General features: G+C 41.6%; 1 long non-coding RNA gene across 4 annotated transcripts in view; it reads right to left on the bottom strand.

Annotated features, from left to right (window-relative positions):
* The window catches only part of LOC113413702 (uncharacterized), a 78,557-nt gene that overhangs the window by 59,455 nt on the left and 1,011 nt on the right, over positions 1-18,091 (bottom strand). The gene's annotated exons all lie outside the window — the stretch shown is intronic.

Here is an 18,091-nt window from a genome sequence, read left to right as displayed (position 1 = left end):
TCTGCTAACATGGACTACTTCAATGCATTGGTTGCCTGTATAGTTACCAATTCAAGATGCAGGCAGTGATGCTTTGAGTTATTGCCTGTCCCCGATTACCTATCCAAGATCTGGCAGGGCAGGCACACTCCTGGGCTTGTCTATTAGGGAGAGCCATCTGCCAGGGCCAAAGAAAAGACCCTTTATGGTCATGATGCCTGCCCTTTGGAACATTATCCTCCATGAAGAAGATGTTGGTTTTGTTCCTACTTTGATTGTTGATTATATGTGTATGGTTGTTATTGCTGCTGTTGCATGTTTTTATATACCGTCTTTAATGGTTGTTAGCCATCTAGAGGGGTGTGGTGGTCTAGAGGTGAAGATGATAGGCTGCCATTCGGAAGGTTGAGAGGGCACAAAGAGAAAATATCTGCTGTGAACTCCACGTAGGTGTCAGGAAGAGCATCTGGCCAGTAAACACTCACCTCCATTCAGTCACCCTGATTCCACTCCAATAAGAAGGGATAACAGGGTTGTAAAAAAAAACCAACCCTAGCTAGAGTCATGAATTTGAGATGAGTAGCCATACACATTGAAAATGAATGAATGAATGAATGAATGGAGTACCAATATTATGGCATTTATTTTAAACACCTAATTTAAAGACATGAATGTATACCAACTGAGCTGTTCAATTTAAGAGTAATTGTATGTAATAAGCAGAAAAATACTAAAAAAGAAGACAAGAAAAATTAAAGACATGAGAGAGAAAAAAATAAAAATAAATAAAACAATATTGTTGACATGTTTCTATCTTTATAAATCATGCTCGCTGCTTTCACTTCCCCCAGGCAGGTCTATTCATACCAGGTAAATCACATGTAATTTGGTCTGAAAATGCACCCAACAGTTTGGTGTATTCCAAGCCATTCCAACAAACCAATTAATGTTCTCTGACCCCTAGCCAGTCCCCATCCATTTTATCCTCATCCAGCTATAAATCCAAGATGTTCTTTGCTGGGATTAGACCATGTTTGTAATTGCACAGGAATGTATGCAAACCACAAGATCTATCCGATGCTATCTGAAATATTTGAACACTCCTCTTTCCCAGTGATTACTAGTCAGATACAGTGATCTGATTTTTTAAAAATTTAAATTCCATTCAATTATTGGAGAATTGCACTGAAATTGAAACATCAATACACATTTGAATTATAATGAACAGAATCTCAATAGTGACAATCACTTCACAGACCTAAATCTCTTCACATTATTAGTTTTAGAGAGAAAATGTTTGATCTGTACAAATAATTCCTACAACTCTATGTTTCCCCACACACACTCTCCTGGATATATGCAACCAAACCCCCTTTCTGTTTGTGGGTACTCAGATGCTTGAGCCAAAGACTGCCTTCTGCCTGATTGTATGAACTAAAAAAATTATTATAGTAAGTGAAGACCCAGAAGTATGGAATGCATTAGAGATTGTTCCACGTTAATGGAACATGTCAGAGCACAATTTTAAGAAAGGAAAAGGATCTAGAAGTCAGCATTTTTCATTGAGATGGTCCCCAACAAAGTACTATGATTATGAAGTATTTGCCTTGTTTTTTTTTATAGAATGCTACCTTGCACAAAAAAATTACCTCTGAATCATTATCATTATCTTTCACTTTAGTTAGTGCTAAGTTTGCTAAGTTTTATTTTCCATTACTTCTAACTCCTTTATTTCCAAAAGAACTATAAAAAAGGAACAACTACTATACATATACGCAACATTTGTCACAAAGGCTTCCATTGAGGCAACCAGAAGTCATGGTCATGAAGTTTTTGGCATAGATTATTCCATTGACAGCTGCAGAAGCTGATGATGCCTCTTTTCTTCTTCAATAGTAAAGCTGTGGCTACATTTAGACACCAACGTGCATGTCTTTATTGCCCCTTGAATGACCTGTTAGCAGGTATAGATGAAAGGGCAGCTGTGTACTTCCAGTTATCTGATTGTGTTCATTTTTACATTACCTGTAAATATATTATCTCCTTTTCTAAACCAAAATGGAGCTCATTCCAATAAAGGAGAATGTTTATAGCTCAGGGTTGAAATGTGGGGTCCTTGGTGTTCTCTGAGCTTGCCTGTTTTCTTGCAGAGGTTTCATTACCCTAACTAGCTAACATCATCAGTGCTCACTGATGATGTTACCTAGTTTGGTTAATGAAATGTCTGCAAGAAAAAGAAGGTCAGAGAGCACCAAGGAGCTTCTCCCTAATCATTGTTTATAATGAGAATAACTGTTGTATTCTTGAAGTCATTATAGTTCATGTCTACAATATGAAATTGCATATGATCAGAATTTTAATTTTTAACAATCAGGAGGAAGAAAACATGCACTTCGTGAATGTTTAAACATGGGCTGACCCAGCTGACCAAAAAGGAAGATTCCCACAAAGCTCAAAAGTTTTAACACTTCAGTTCATGTCTCTCTCCCCCATACTAGAATAGCTGCGACCAGTCCAAGAATATACCCATGCAATTCAATTTAGAAGTCTTAGAAGAGAAAAAAAAAAACTCCCTATTTTTATTTAACATTTGGCCCTCCGACTAATAATTAGTAACCAATTATAATTCCAGATGATGGAAATTCAAGCTAAGCAAAAGCCAGCAGCAGCAATGTGAGCATTTTAAAGGGACAGTCACCATCTAACAAGCCCATTCACATCACTTTTTGCTACAGACAAGATCAGGTCAAGCTAATTAAGAAAAAAAAAATTCACCATGCAGTTATATAATCCAAGATTTCATTGCCGGAATTCCCAGAATATGTGCAATCAATCATGCCAACCTGCAGCTTCACAGTTTACAGTTACTACTATTATATCTTCAGCATGATAATTTCATACAGAGAGAGAGAGAGAGAAAGAGAGGGAGAGGGAGAGATGGATCTCAATTTGTTTCTGTGTTCTTAGCTGTTAGAATACAAAACACGGAAAGCCAAAGTATATTTTTGTTTGAATCCATGGTATTTAAAAACGTGGGAAATAACAATAGCTAAAGAATCAAGCAGCAAACAACCTTGAAGCATTCTTTAAATAAATAGTGTTTTATTCAAATTTGATCTCCCATTTTGGTTCAGTCAGCAAAATAATACCTCATACATTTCTTCCATCTACACAAATTCCTTTTGGAAAAGAAATATTGAATAGAGATGTTTAAAAAGCTATATCCCTCCTTAGTGTGACATATATATGTATATATGTATATATTCAGACTCAGTGAGTGGGAGGAAGTTTTTACTTTTACCCAGTTTATTTGATTATATGATGCTGCATCTCATTTTCAACTTCATACATTTTTTAAAGATTCCAGAAAAATATTCTTGGACCCAGACAGTCTTGAAATAAATGTTGCTAGTTGCCAGGTATACTTGATTTTTCTAAAATTATTGTTCCCTTTTTATAGTTCTTTTCAAAAGGGAAAGAAATAAGATCGAAGGTTGTGGAAATCTTTGCATAATGCAAGAACTAGATGGTTTAGTCTGTGATTCTTGATGGTACTCTAATTCGCTACCTGTATTAAATGTTTTTTATACATACAGATGTGTCCCCTGTTTAAATGCTCTTCACACAATTATATAAAGAAAAATCTTGCTTGTCAAAAGGGGGAAAATTTGAGTCTCTTCTAATGTGCCACAGTGCATTTCCAAGAGGGATGGCATTCAGACATGCACTGTATTCTGAAGATATCATCTCAGTATGTTGTGTTTCAAAGCTTTGAACCAACTCTCTTTTTAAAGCTACCCTTAGAAATAATGATTTATACCTCATCTCCCAAGGCAGCTTACAGCAGCATAAACTCAAAGTATGAAACCACAAGGCAAGAGCTGATCAACATTTCAACCAGGAAGAGCATAATGTTATCAGCAAAGCGACAGCCAGAATAACTGCCAAAAGGCACGTCGTTGCAAACCAGCCATTGGCTATTGGAACAATTCTTCCCAAAGGAATTCCAGGGTGAATTGTAGAGGACTGTATTCTATTGTACAATCAAGCATAAGTTAGATATTGATAGAACATAAATCTGAGTTTATCCAACCAATCATATACAGTATACAAATGTACATATGCATACACACACACACATACATATATATAATTTTTAAAAATAGATTAAAAACTAATGCAGAAAAAGAAAAAGATCAAAGAGAAAGCAAAAAGAGCAAAAAAAGGGAAAATAGAAAAGAAAGAATAAAGATACAGAGATGTGGCTTCCCATCTTCTTTCCAGCAGTTTTAAGTACAATTATAAATTTACCTTTATAGTTACAACATAGATCTATTCTTTCTATAATCTATCTTGCATAATCATCAAAACTATCAATCATAAGTTCTTTTTTTCCCTGTGTCAGGCAAAAAAAAATAAAAATAATCATGAAGTTTTTCCAGCCAGCAATAAATATAAAGCTTATCCAACCTATCCTAATGAGAGACACTCCCATAATCCACAAAAAAAGCAACAAGTTTACTTTTACAGACAAATACTTTTTGTGCAACATTTGAAAATGCACATTTTTAGAACCATGCAGCAAGATATACTGGAGATCGTCCAGTCCATTCTCCACTTTATGGAGTACAAAAAGTAACATACCTCATAGTTGGCCACCCAGTCTCAGTTTTAATATTTCAAGAACAGCAACGAAGTGCCACTTAGCATGTTTCTGCGTGTCAGCCCAACAAGGTAGACCACACTAAGAAACTAAATACTGTTACCTTCCCACCAAAGTGCTCCCTATTTTTCTACTTGTGTTTTTACATACTTTTGAACTGCTAGGTTGGCAGAAGCTGGGACAAGTAACGGGAAGATCTCATTCTGTTACGCGGTGCTAGGGATGAGAACCACCGAACTACCGACCTTTCTGATTGACTAGCTCAGCATCTTATTCACTGAGCCACCGCATCCCTTAGACTAATATACTTCTTCACAATGCTTTACAGCCCTCTCTAAGCAGTTTACAGAGTCCGCCTATTGCCCCCAACAATCTGGGTCCTCGTTTTACTGACCTCAGAAGGATGGAAGGCTGAGTCAACCTTGGAAGGCTGAGTCAATCTTGAGCCAATGAGGATTGAACTCCTGGCAGTCAGCAGAATTTGCCTGCAATACTGCATTCTAACCACTGCACCACCACGGCTCAAGGTTGAATCTTGCAAATCTGAATGTGCTTCCCCCTTCCTCACTTTCTCTTATTTTGCATAGAAAAACAGTTGAGAAGTTAGTTCTTTGAGGAATTGCTCAGATCTCCTAGAGGAGGACAAAGAGAGAATGGTGAGAATGTAGTGCATGGGAAAAGTTACTTATGTCTCTGACTGGATGGTTTGTGTACATCCTGCTGTTGCCATATAATGACTCACAAGACTCTCTCTTTTCCAAATGGGAAAATATATAAATATTGAAGACTTTTCTTCCACGTTTCATTTCCTTCCTCTCTCTGACCTCCCCCCTCCCCACAGATCTTTTTGCCGATCTTATTTGAATACATATTATTCAACTATCTTGTCTTTAGAATTGTTTGGGTTTCTTTTTTTTCCTTCTAAAAACTGGCTTGAAAACTTGCTCAGAAGACTTTGGCTGATAGGAGATGAGTTAGAAACAGCAGGACTGAAAGCTAAACAGGAAATAAAATAAAAGAATTTCAGAAGAAGGAAGTAGCAGAGTTCTGCACTGCTGCCAAGAAAATTAAATGGATGTGTACATGCAGCTAAGGAAGCTTTAAGTAATGCTGCTTTAATGGATTCATTAATTCATTGCACTAAAAACAATGCTTATTTATTTATTTATTTGATTTATATAGCGACTCACTCAACATACAACATTATTCTATGGTTAAGTGATTAATCTTAAATGATCCAAACAGCATTTCATTAAATCTCTGCTTGACATTTTTCTCTCTCTCAGCTTTATTTCTATATTATATCAATATTATAACCCTTATTATGAAATGATTTTACTAACTTCCAACAAAATAGGCCTCTTATGAAGATGATAGATAGATAAATAGATAGATAGATAGATAGATAGATAGATAGATAGATAGATAGATAGATAGATAGATAGAGATAGAGATGATGGATGAATGGGCAGGCAGGCGGGTGGGCAGGTGGGTAGATAGATAATATTAAAGAGTGGGATGGCCCTCAACACAATTATTTTATTAATATCCTAGTTCCAATTATAGTGACTTGAGTGCTGTCTGTGAGAAGTTAAGGCCAAGTATTGCATCTTTCCGTCCTTCCTTTCAGTGACTCTCAACCCACCATTTTTGGATGGCCCAGCAGCTCCTTTCCCCATGTGTTTACAAAATTAACTATTCCATTTCCAAGAAATGCTCCTTTGTGGTTGAAAACAAATGACCATATAGGCTTATTCCATCTTTTTTTTTAAAAAAAAGAACAACCAATGTCATTGTGCACTTTGGCATCTGTCAATCTACCAAGACAATTGACGAAGAAATCCAGAGAGAGTCTCCTTTTTAACAAAAAAAGATTGTTTCTACATTTTTACTTTTGAAATGTTAGCTTTAAGGTGCCTCCACAGAAGACACATGGAATATTGTTCACAAGGCCTACTTTTCTCTCCACTCTTGATGGTAGAACTGATTATAATTGGTAACTCTGTGCCAAAGGAAAGAAGTGAATTTAGGAACCTAGGGAACCCGAACACTTAAACTCTTCTCTTACCCCTCAAAAAAATAAGCAAATATTTCCCAGCAAATGTGAGGACTGGCAAGGGGCACCTCCACTTGAACCACAATGCCTGAAGTAGTGAATTCTGCCATTTAGCCATCTGTTTTCAGACTTCTGGACATTGATGCAACTCGCTGAGAGGCCCGAATGACCCCCAAAACCAACCCAACAGGCCCCTTCCCATCCCTTGTTCAGTTTCTGAACTTCTGAGCCCAAGAATTGCTCCATTCCTGATTGCCTGAAAGTCCAGGTTTCTTCCCCACCCCTTTGGTTTCTCTTGTTCAGGGTCTCCAAACTTGGCAACTTCTGGCTGGAGAATTCTAGGAGTTGCAGTCCACATTCTAGGAGTTGTAGTCCCCTTTCCTAAGAGGTCTGTAGGGGCGTGCATAAGCGCAACAACGTGCCTACCGTCCCTGTCCTATTGTTTCTCTTATTCTTTTATTTTTCTTATATGTACCCATTTCATATATTCACAACTATGTATACACTTGTACTTATTATCTTGTAAACAATTGACAATTCTAGGAGTTGTAGTCCACAAGTCTTAAAGTTGCCAAGTTTGGGGACCCCTGCTTTTTGTTCATGACCAGGGTGGCGGGTGGGTGTTGAATCAATGGTGGATTCTTTCAGACATTTGGGGGAAGCTCACACTCCCTCCCTCCTGAACAGTCTCAAGACATCGCTGCCCAACTTTCAAGGGTGATCATAATCATCCCCATTCTGACCCCTCCCCTACAGAAAAGAATAGCAAGAAAGAATTTCTGGTTACAGTTCCCTAAATCCTCAGCCAGTCCGTGTGACTGGTGGTCTCCTTCTGCTAAGCCAGGGGTCCCCAAATTTGGCAACTTTAAGACTTGTGGACTTCAACTCCCAGAATTCTCCAGCCAGCAATTCTGGGAGTTGAAGTCCACAAGTCTTAAAGTTGCCAAGTTTGGACCCCTGACCGAGATATACGAAATTCCTAGTAGGCTTCAGAGTGGTATGGCCACAAACTTTAAGCAGTTGCCCCGGACGAGCCTGTGGAGAACAAAGGAGCAATCTTATCTTGGCGGCTCCAGGCTTCGCCTCCTCCTCACTTTAGCTGAATTTAGGAATATCCAATTCCAAAACGATTCTTCTTAATCCCACCTCGCGTTTCTCCGCTTTCCATTACCTTAGGCTACCTAGACAATCTGGTGCGAGCTCCAGATGTTTTGGACTCGTCCTCCAAGAAGCCCCGTCAGCCTGGGGGGTTCAGAATTCCCCAAGGTAAAAATGAAGTCCAAATTGGGGTTCCGCTAAAGAAGGCTTCTACTTTAAATGTTGAAATCGGAGCAGCGTCTTTGTTTCCGGAGAGAAGCTGGACGCATCGGGCACCGGGTGGGATTCGATCTTCGCACCAACAGACGAGCGTTAAGGTCGGCAACCCAGGAAGCAGCTGCTCCTTGCGGTTCCCTCCGTTCCGAAGAACCAGAAGTGTGGCTTTCTTTCTTTCTTTCTTTCTTTCTTTCTTTCTTTCTTTCTTTCTTTCTTTCTTTCTTTCTTTCTTTCTTTCTTTCCTCCCTCTCTCTCTCTCTCACACACACACACACGCACACACAATTCCGCCAACAGTTTTCCTCTCGGAGGGTAGCGACCCTCCAAGGTTCTAGGTATAAAGAGGCTTGCGCTTGAATTTGGGGGACGGGGAAGGACTGAATTAAACTGGAAATGTTACAATAGAGTTGGGGCGATGAGCTCTGGGATATTATTCCGAAATGAACACCGTATTAGGCTGCGCCCAATCCTAAGTTTTTCCCTTCGAACTGTTGTTCCCCAGACTTCACTTTCTCCAAGTTTAGCTTGACTTGATCGGGCGGGACAAAAAAAGTTTACACCTAAGCAAAGGGGTTTGTTTCTGTGCGTTTGTGTTTTGTTTGTGTGTTTGTTGTGTACCCTGGGACAAATAAAAAAAGGAGTTAGGAGGGTTTATTTTTTAAAAAGTACTGTTTTATTCCACTGGCCGCTCCATGGAGTCATGAGGAATGACAGGACGTTTGTCACACAGGGAAGACCGAAGTTTGAAGTTTACTAACCTTCTTTCCGCCCTTCCAGAAAAAGTTGGGGTTGTCTTCAGCCTCTTTGAGAGATTCTTCCCAAACTGCTCGTTTGGCCACAACAGCCCCCCACGCGCCAGCAATGGTTCACCTGGCAAAAGGTAGGTCGGAGGAGAGGTCTCCAACCTTAGCCACTTTTAAGACTTGTGGACTTCAACTCCCCAGCAAGCTGGCTGAGGAATTCCGGGAGTTGAAGTCCACAAGTCTTAAAAGTGGCTAAGGTTGGAGTGCCCTGGGTTGGAGGGACCTTCCCAGCCAATTCAGCCTTAGTCACAGAGCAACGCAAAATGCCATCCATCTCATGCCACCAATCCATTCTCCTCCCCACCTCTGCCCAGGAGTTTGATTCTCTGCCCCTTTCGCCCCTGCTTGAAAAACCGTCGAGGTTCAGGAGTCGTATAAATACAGTTGGGCTTAAATTTACGACCAAAGAAATGAGACAAGAACGGAAGAGACTCCGCTTTTTCCCGTCCCGATCCTAACCCTTTTCCTTTCTCGGCCGTTTGTTTCCTTCAGAAAGACGGAAAATCGCTCCATTAAAAAAAAACAAACCGAAGGGAGAGATCGGGATGGGGAACTCAGAAAGAAGCGGCCTGTTCCTTTTGGGACGCTTTGGGATTTTGCTATAAATTGGTTCTCCAAGCAACCTTCAACCCAACCCTCATGTCTTTTGTTTTCCCTCCCTTGGAAATCCCTTTCTCGAAAAGTTCCAGAGTTTGGACCTCTGAGAAACGGGCTGGGCTCCCGCCTTTCTCTGCCGCCGAATTGTGGGCCCGGTTCCGAAGTTTTTCCAAGTTTCGCATTTCCGAGGTCCCTGCCTCCCTCGGGAGGACGGGGAAACTCCCGCGTCCTGGGCAGAGGGAGGCCGGCGGTGCCCTGGGACTGGCGGTCTTGAGTTGCTGTTTAAGGCGAACGAGGGGCGGCTTGAAGCCTTTCCACGAGGCCCGAATTTACAGCCTGGTATTAATTAGTTTCTCAAATGGCTCTTTAATGTTGCTAATATTGAATCTCCGCTTCACAGAAGCGGGGTTGATTTATATCGCCTGCATATGTCGGGATTGCCTTCCTTCCTTCCTTCCGTCCACCTATCTCCTCCCAAAACTTCGCGTGGGAGGCGATTGGAAATGGAGAGGAGAAGGCATAAAAATGCCACGGTGCTGGGAAAGCTGAGCAGGCCTACTCTAAAACTCTGAGAGATGTTTCCTTTCTGCCTCCCACCCATTTTCTTCTCACTGTAATTTCCCGTCCCTATCTTTCTCTCTCTCTCTGTCCATTGACAAAATGGGTCAACAGAGGGTGATGTTAGAAGAGAATAAGTTTCAGCCTCGAGGGGAAAATATTAATGTATCCCAGGGGTCTCCACCTTAGCAACTTTAAGACTTGTGGACTTCAACTTCCAGAATTCCTCAGAATTCCACAAAGCTGGCTGAGGAATTCTGGGAGTTGAACTCCACAAGTCTTAAAGTTGCTGAGGTTGGAGATCCCTGATCCCACCATTTAAAATAGGAACCAAGTTTCACATGGGCATCCCTTTGTGTATCTAACTTGTCCATTCCATGGCCCTGCTGTTCGGACAGACTGGAGACAGGTGTGGGGAACAGCAGCTTTTCTGGAAGGCCTGAGGCTCCCCCAGATCAGTGCAGTGGTTAAGAACAATCTATGAAATGCCACTTCAGAGAATTGATGGGTCAAGATGGCACAGCCCAAACTGGGTTGAAAGATACACGACATGCCCACATGCCATGCTAAATGATGGCTTACTTGGATGGCCGAGTAAAACATGCAAAGACAATGGCTGGGAGGTGAGCAATCAACTATCCAGCCTGTTTTAAGATTGGTTTAGGCTACTGTATGATCTCAGCCAACAAACTGACATTTTTCATTTGATGATCTGTGCAGGCAAATCCCTCCTGCTCCATGAGGGTTTCAAGGAGGAAGGAGGGAGGAGGGGGAGGGAGGGAGGGAGGGAGGGAGGGAGGGAGGAGGAGGGAGGGAGGAAGGAAGGAAGGAAGGAAGAAAGAAAGAAAGAAAGAAAGAAAGAAAGAAAGAAAGAAAGAAAGAAAGAAAGAAAGAAAGAAAGAAAGAAGGAAGAAGGAAGGAAGGAAGGAAGGAAGAAAAGAAAGAAAGAAGAAAGAAAGAAAGAAAGAAAGAAAGAAAGAAAGAAAGAAAGGAAAGAAAGAAAGAAAGGAAAGAAAGAAAGGAAAGAAAGGAAAGGAAAGGAAAGGAAAGGAAAGGAAAGGAAAGGAAAGGAAAGGAAAGAAAGAAAGAAAGAAAGAAAGAAAGAAAGAAAAGAAAGAAAGAAAAGAAAGAGAAAGAAAGAAAGAAAGAAAGAAAGAAAGAAAGAAAGAAAGATCTGTTAGACTGAACATATTCTTGGAATAGCCCATCAAAATAGCTCTTTTGGCTTGTTAATGTGGGATGTTTGCCATGGAAATAACCAGATTCTACAGCTAGGATGATAAATATTTCTGCATAAAAACCCATAGTCCTGAGCCTTCAAGGGCTCATGATTTCTTGACTCTCCTATGACCAGAAAAAGATACAGGTGATATCTCAAGTGGAAGAACTTTTAGAGGGTCTTCATGGAACCTGCAGAACCTTTTCTGGTACCTTTATGGAATAAGCAGCAGGAAGGCAGGAACCTCCAATTCTGCAATGGGTTCAGAACAGTCTGTGTCCAGAATCCTGGACCATCAGCGCTGGTCATAAATAAAGAGGGAGTCAAAGTATTTGGTGTCCATGATTGCAAAAAATATTACAACTATATAGTGATATGGTAATATTGTTGTGCTGAAACACAACAATAGTGATATGGTAATATTTTTGTGCAGTGAGGAGAGGGGGGGAGAGAGAAAGGGAGGGGGGAGAATGAGATAATAAAGCATACTCCAAAGAAAGAAGGAAATGCCCTAAGAGAGACATTCAACTACAAGGACTAGAAACTTTTAAATAAGTTTCCAAATGCTTAATTATATCAGTTTACTAAAGGGAATGTTTAAATGGAAATTAGCTCATTTTGGTTTGAAAGTAGTGTCAACGTTCACAATTCTAATTGCAACAATTTCATGCATTTGTCTAGAAAGTTAGCTGATAATGTTCCTGGCTGGGAGAAGGGAGGGGGTTGTTGAGCTTCTTGCAAAAGAAAAACTGAAGTGAAAGGGTGGGAAAGCTGCATCTGCAAAATGGGTGACACGAGAAAAGCAGTCAGGTCGTGGAAATGCAAAAATCAAAGGCAAAACCAGATTGGAATCATACTGGAAACTTAAAACAAGAGACAAACCAAAGGAATAGCTGACCAAAATGTAAGAACCAAATCCTAACTGCAAACTCGTGAGAACTTAACATTGGATATCTGCACACCATGCTTGAGGAAGTGACCAGAAAACATTGCCAAATGCACACCCAAATGTACACCCATCAAAGTCACCATTTTTGGAAGAGCTTCCCTGTATTCTGTCTGAGTTCAGACTGGGAACACTTTTTTTTTTTTTTTTTTTACAAAATCCCAGCTCCAGCGTACAAGGAGATAAGGACTAAGCATTCACACCTTGTGGAATAGAAGAAAAACAGTATATCCCAGATCACAACCAATCACAGAAAAGTCACCATTCATGGCTGCAGACAAAGAAGCCAGTTTCATTGGTATGATGAGAGCACCCTAACCTTGATATAAACATTTTGGATTGAGAAAGAAATTGAAGAGAGAGAGAAATTTGTTGGCTTGTGCCATTTCAAATCCAAGCAAAACTTTCCATTTTAAATCAAAATCTGGAAGAAATATTGTTGCAGTAATAGGAAACATTTACAAATCATAAAATTGATATCTGGTCAGTTCTAAAGTCTCTTTTTTCCCCCAATCCTCCCCCCTCAAAATCATAGGTGTGAATGCAGTCAAATTAGGGAATCTGAGGTGATGTCTTATCTGAAATACAAAGACAGGGAAGGAAAGAAACAAACAGCAAAGAAAGCAGCTTTATATGGTTTCAGTATTCATAATGTAATTCAAAATATTGAGTACAATTTCACTCCAGTCAGGATTTTGGAAAGTTCTCACAGTGACGTTGTGAAATGTTTTGTGTCTGACAGATTGCTGGTGTGTCCAACCCAATTTCCTAATGAACTTATTAATTTAGAAACATCTTTTTACTGAAAATGAGTCACGATCACACGTTATGATGAAGCATTAAACGCCTGCAGATTCGTAAGTTTAACTAGAAATCTAAAACTGTTGCACTGATTCAGAATCTTTGATGCCAGACAGTTTATGTCACAGTTCAGATACAAGAACAGCTCTGAAGTGAAGAACGTAGTGTATTTAGAAGGCTCTTCATTTTCAGAGAGGAGACTTCAGGAAATCGTGATATACATAGTGAAAAATAATTGTATTTGTAGCGGTTTTCCATGTAATGTAAGATTTATGTTCGAGATTTTCAAACGTGTCCACTAGGCGGAGCTGCATGCCTAGGATTTTATTTAAAATATACAAGAGCTATGGGTCAGAGAAGACTTTCCAAAAAGTGTCTTTATTGAGCAATTGATTCTTAAAGTAAAAATATTGAATAATAAATCCACATTCTAGACACAGTGCAAACCAAGTTCACTTGCAAAACAATATGGAAACTATTTTTAAAGTCATTCATAAAATAACATAGATTTGGATGATGCTGTTATATTTCTTGTTGCCGACTTTTTATAAAACAATGCTACTTTTCCCAGCCTCTTAAAATAATGTGTTATAGATACTGTACGGTTTAAAAGATACAAACGTGTCATTTCCACTCTTAATGTATATGTGTGTTTGTGAGGAAAGAGAATAATATGTAAATAGCTGCAACTTCTATTACTAAATTTTTAAAAATTACATTTTGGTACATTCTGAATCTAATCCCACTGAGAAAACCACAAAAAAATTCAGAGAACAGATTTAAACGCATCTAATAAATGAAGCAGATGAGGTCTCTAAACAACAATCGATAGACTTGTAATCCTAGGAAGGGTTTAAAAATTGCTAATTACATTCTTAAAGAGTTTGCAGTTTAGCCAGTTGGACTTTTGTCCTTATGGGTGTCTTTTTTTTGTCCTTTTGGCTGGATACGGTTGTCTTATGGGGTGACAAAGAGAACAGAAAAACATTAAGGCTGATATGATTCTAATTAAAATAGTTTGATTCTTAACGCCTTCCAAATGCAGACAAGTCTGGCAAGGATATATTTTGTGGCAGTTTTACTGAGGTTGCTTTGAAAAGGGGGGAAGTCATTATCTCGATAGCTTAATCAGGGGATCATCTTATTTTGCTGTAAACAAGCTGCATGAAGACGAGTGGGCCCGACTCCCGTGCTTGAACTAATGTGTGGCATTAGCCCGCTTCAGGAACAAGGAGTATTTTTAGCTCATGAGGCTAACTTTTGAAATCCAAACCTCTATCCCAAAGGACATGAGGAAATCCACAAACTTCCGGAAATGATCTCCCTCATCTGTCCTGTCCCCCCTCCATTTCTGCTTTTGCTTTTGTTTGCCAATCTTGTTTGTTTGTTTTTAATTTGCAGCCAGGGCTCTTTAGGGTCCTTTCTACTCAGGTCATGTTGCCGAGACTATCCCAGAGTCCTTTATGGTGCACGGCCCATTCCCTGATGCTTAATTCCCCCTGTCAGGTTGTCCGCCCTGACCTGCAGACCTCAGCAAAGCGGGGGGGGGGGGCGGAGTGCCAGAAATTATATACCGAAGCTTAAGCAAGCAAACCTCGGGAGTCTCTCCCACCACACAGGCACACCCCCAGGTTGTTCTACCCATCCAGAGAATCTCCCTTCAGCTCCCAAACTTCCAGCGCCACATTGCTGGCCTGCTTGGGACCTTAAATAGGGCCAGAGAGAGGAATACTGCAGCTCAAACCAGCATCCTCCTGGGGGTCTCTTGGCAGAGGAAGAGGAGGGACAACCGGATTAGGGGAAAGGAAAGATGGGCCTGCTTGGTCGACTCCTATTGATTCACGGGCACTGCATGCAAGTTGGCAGCTTGGCGATTCTCAAAAGTTTCTCTCTGGATACACTTGGCCAGAGGAACAGGGCCAGACCCTGTTCACGTTTATCCTGAACTTCCCTCTAATTCTTCAACTGGATCTCTGAGACCCGCGCATCTTCTCGAAAGAGCGACTCCTTACTTAGACTATCTGGGGAAAGGCTAAGCCCGAACATCGCCCACCCAACAAAAGCCGATTTCTTGGTGCATCCGAAGCAAGCTAGGTGACAAGGCCGCTCTTCTTTCCGATAGAGGGGGAAGCTGCTACGGAGAACAAATCCGACGGAGAGCGCAGGCCAATATCCGGTCCTTCTTCCCTGCTGCTGCTAGGACGGGAGGCGGCTTCTTCACGCCATCTGAATAAACGCCCTTGACCTGACTGGTCCGGAGAAACAGGCGCTTTTGAGGCCACCGACCTCTTGTCATCTCCAAAGGGTTGAGCCTTCCTCTGCCTTAGCAGATCCAGCTCTGGCCTATCCCAGGGCCTGCACGGCTTGCTAAAATTACTTTGGGATAGCAAGAACAGCTCAACTTAGCGGACAATGAATCCGAATCTGCCTTCAGATAGAGCTCAATCTGCACGGAAGTCACTTACAATTATCTCTCCGCCAGCCCTCCCTCCCTCCTTCCTCGCCCTCTGGAGCTTTCCTTGTGAGCCCGGGCCAGATCCGCTGAGCCCGCGAAGGCCTTAGGAGAGCAGGACGGCTGAACTTTTCGCCGCGGGCCCGCGTGTATACTGGCTGACTTATTTCCCGGGGATTCTAGAGGTCGCGATGGTTGGAGAATCCGGGTTGATGAATCTGACCCGGTCTTTAAATAATGGGTGGGCGACCGAGAAGAAGGGATCAGATCATCAGGATCCACGGGGAAGGGGATCCGAACTCAGGACACCGAATAAAAAGGTCTAGGGGGAAAAAAATAGAAATACAATCTCCCTCCCCCTTGTCTCACACACACATTCAAAATAAACAGTTGTCCCGTCCCGACAAAGCGCAAACCTCTGTTGGAAAGGCCTCTCGACAGTCCAGCAGCTCCTGGGAAGCGTGGAATAAGCGGGATGCTTATTCTGGCCTAGGTAGAAACACACACACACACACACACACACAAGGAGTTTTTCCCCCGGACTCCCAGCCCAGGAGAAAAAGGAGGCCCTTCTGCAGCACCCTCCGGCAAGGCAAACAGCTTTCTGCGCCGCCCGTCCAAAGTCGGCGGCGGGACGGGGCAAGGAAGGGCTTACCCGGGCTCCAGTTCTACTTCGGCTTGAAAGAGAGCCGGGACGACCTTGGCAGGTGAGATCTTCTTGGAGGCCATGCCGAGACCATTCGGACGGGCTCCCCTTCAAAGCTGGACCGAGAAAAGGAAGCCAAACAGCCCAGCCGGCTTCTCACTTCGGGAGTCGCTATTCCGAAACTTCTCCAGAAACCCACTAAAGGCCCGAGATTGAGCACTAGAACGCGGTAAAGCGGGCTCAAATCTCCGGGACTGGAGATATTTAGATAGTGAGATTTTCTTTCTTGGCAGAAATTTAAAATTGGAGATACTCTCGAAGCAGGTTGGCGTGGCTGTACTTCTTCCATCTCCACCACCACTACCATTTGGGAACTTTTAAGACCCAAACTTGGTTTGGCTGTAAAGTGGTCCCTGAAGCCTTTTTAATCTTATTTTTATCAAAACCCTTTCCCACCCCTGTTCCAATCCCACGGCGGAATCCGTTGGCCTACAGCTGCCTCTTGTAAAGAGAGCTGTTGGGTACGCCAATCTGTCCGAGCTTGTCAAATCCGCTGATTTCGGGAGAATTATCTATCCTTCATTATGCACCAAGGATAAAATAAATTATCACCATAGTATTTGGTATTCTGTATACACGCTTGGACAGAGATAAAAGTGCTCCTGCAGAAGTGAGTGGATTTCGCGTTTTTCAAGAGAAATGGCGATCTCTTCGATCCTTTGCTAATAAATCCAAAATAATTGGATCAACCGAAATCTTCAATTCCAGATTGGCGTGGTTAGTATATTCGCCTAAAGATACAAAATGATCTTTCCAAGACCGCTCTTCCCTCGTTCTACCCTTTGCTAAGGCTCTTGCCAAAATATTTAGTCGTGTGAAACGAAGGAGGGGAGAGAGATGGATTGTTTTGCAGTACAGATTAATCTCTTACAGGAAAATGAAAAGACGCTTAGAATCGCAAAGTAAAAAAGCAAGTTGTGGCGCAAACCTTTTTCTTTCTAACCCTCCTCTGAATTAAATAGTCCTTTATTTATCCCAATAAATCAGGATATGAGGAAGAAGGAGAGGAGAATGTAGGCGATGCGAGTAGACTAAAGAACTCCAATAAGCTTCTTCATGGAGGCACACCGCTGAAAGCGTTTCTACTTTGCTCTCCCCTTTCGCCCACATACAGTCCACCGGGAAATATTTGGCTTTTATGTCATTATATATGATATTAATAATTGTGTTCATTTCAACAGCATTCGCTTATATATTCCATTTGTTTGTATTTTATGTTATTTGTATATGTCAAATAAAAGAAAACATAAAAGTAGTGCACGTGGACTATGGATTTTTTTTTAAAAGTACACTTCGTATTTGACACTCACAAAATGCCCCGTCTGAAGGGAACTCCCAGGCATTTATATCCTAGTTCTAACTATCTTTCCCACGAGAGAGATCGTAGCCATCCTAGCTTCCCCCAGCAGCCCTTGTCCTTGTTTTGTTTGATTGAGAGTTGTTGTGAAAAAGGCAGATAAGTATCCAATTATATGAATGTGCGGATCAATTTAAACAATATCTCGCGTTATTTACTTCTAGGTGGGAAGAAAACAGGACGGGGGGGGGGGGGAACCAGGATAAAATTAGGGCGTTCTGAAAGAGGATTTCTTGCATCGCAGAAATAAGCTTCTTCACACACAATTCGTCGCCTTTCAGAAAATAAATCACATCGCCCAATAGATTTAAAAGACGCAGATTTTTTTTTTTAATCATTAATGGTGAACGTGAAAAATACCTGCTGGTACTTCAGTTTAGGAGGGTGTAATTGGGAAAAATAGGAGGTTGATGAATAGATAATAGATCCTTAACTACCAATAAACACGAAGCAGCGGCCCGCAGTGGAAGGATGTGATCATAACTATTCGACCGCGGCAGCCAATGGGAGCAGGAGGACTCGGGCCTAAAATATCGTCCCCGAACGCCACGGCAAGCTCGAAAACCCGGACGAAGCCGGAATCCCCGGATGACGCGCCCGCCTCTTCACCGCAAAGCTCAGCTTTGTGTCCTCCTGCCCC

Source organism: Notechis scutatus, chromosome 4 (genome assembly GCF_049901735.1).
Source record: "Notechis scutatus isolate UNSWTSFEM ecotype Mainland chromosome 4, rNotScu1.2, whole genome shotgun sequence".
NCBI lineage: Eukaryota > Metazoa > Chordata > Lepidosauria > Squamata > Elapidae > Notechis > Notechis scutatus.
This window is presented reverse-complemented; position numbering and strand designations above follow the sequence as displayed.